Raw genomic sequence first — 1,737 nt, forward strand, 5'->3', positions numbered from 1 at the left:
AAAGGCAAAGCAGAAATCTTAGCTTTAGATGAGCAGGAATCAGACTGGTTTCCTAGAAGTCCACAGAGAAATCACCCGCAGGCCAGAAGGGCGTCGGCAGCCTTATATCCAGTCATTAACTCCACTCAGCCAGTCATCATCATCAGCCCCAGGTGTTTGACAATCAGGCTCACTACCTTTCTTCACCAGAAGAGGGAGTTCCTCGGGCCTCAGTAGTGAAGGGGAAAATGAACTCACAACAGGCCTATTTAGTTCTCCGGCTGTGTTCGAGGGGTCTAGGGCATCGTAGGAACCCCCCACGGCTACTGTTAGTTGTTGTGGATAGGATCAGGGGTCTGCAATCCGATAGCTACCAACCTCTCCAGTTTTCTGGACTTAGCTTGTATTTTTGCTTTTTCCTCCTTCGGTGACTCAATCATAACAGAATCACCAGCCATACCGCAGATCCTAGGGTACTCAATAGCAGGAAAGAATTGTAAAAAAAAAAAAAAGAAGTTTGTCAGAATTTTTTTTTTTTGTGTATATTTTTTCCTCTATGTCTCTGAGGCAGTAGGGGGAATTTTTTTTTCTTTCTCAATGGAGATGAAGCGATTGTCTGATCGTGTGGAGCAGCTCACTGCTGAAGTGCGGGGAATTTCCGCCTATCTTGCTCATTCACATGCTGCTGAACCAAAGATCCCTACTCCTGATGTGTTTTTTGGGGATCGGTCTAAATTTTTGAATTTTAAGAATAATTGTAAATTATTTTTTGCCTTGAAGCCTAACTCATCGAGGAGCTCTGCGCAGCAGGTTAAAATTGTCATCTCTTCGCTGCGCGGCGATCCCCAGGATTGGGCGTTTTCTTTGAAACCTGATGATCCTATTCTTACTAATGTGAATGCATATTTTCAAGCCTTGGGGTTGTTGTATGATGAACCTAATGCTATTGATCAGGCTGAAAAGGCCCTGTTGGCATTGAGCCAGGGTCGGGATTCTGCAGAGTTGTACTGTCAAAAATTCCGAAGGTAGGCGGTCCTTACTACCTGGAATGATGGTGCCTTGGCAGCTCTCTTTCGGAAGGGTTTGTAAGAAACCGTAAAAGATAGTATGGTGGGATTTCCTGTTCCCTCTGGTCTTGACGATTCTATGTCATTAGCCATTCAGGTTGATCGGCGTTTGCGTGAACGCAAAACCGCACGAGAGGTGTTGCCACCTGTTGAACAAATGTCTGAACCTATGCAATGTGATAGAGTTTTGTCTAGGGTGCAATGTCAGGAGTTCAGAAGGCGTAATAAGCTGTGTTTCTTCTGTGGTGATGCCTCGCATATTATTTCTGTCTGCCCTAAACGAGAGAAACGTTTTGCACACACATTTGCTGTGGTTGGTGTTCAACCTAAGTTTCTTCTGGCAATTACTCTGATCTGCTCCCTGTCCACATTTTCCGCTAAGGCTTTTGTGGATTCGGGAGCAGCTCTGAACCTGATGGACTTGGATTTTGCTAAATGTTGTGGATTTCCTATGACACCTCTGCGGACGCCTATCCCTTTGAGGGGTATTAATGCTACTCCTTTGACGAAGAATAAACCTCAGTTTTGGACCCAGGTGGTAATGCAGGTCGCCCCAGACCATCAAGAGAATTGCAGATTTTTGGTGTTGCATAATTTGCATGATACCATTGTTCTGGGGTTTCCCTGGTTGCAAATCCATAATCCAGCTTTGGATTGGAAATCTGTGTCTGTGGTGAGTTGGGGTTGTCGG

Source organism: Dendrobates tinctorius, unplaced genomic scaffold (assembly GCF_039654945.1).
Source record: "Dendrobates tinctorius isolate UK_male_01 unplaced genomic scaffold, ASM3965494v1 ptg000007l, whole genome shotgun sequence".
In the NCBI taxonomy this organism is placed as follows: domain Eukaryota; kingdom Metazoa; phylum Chordata; class Amphibia; order Anura; family Dendrobatidae; genus Dendrobates; species Dendrobates tinctorius.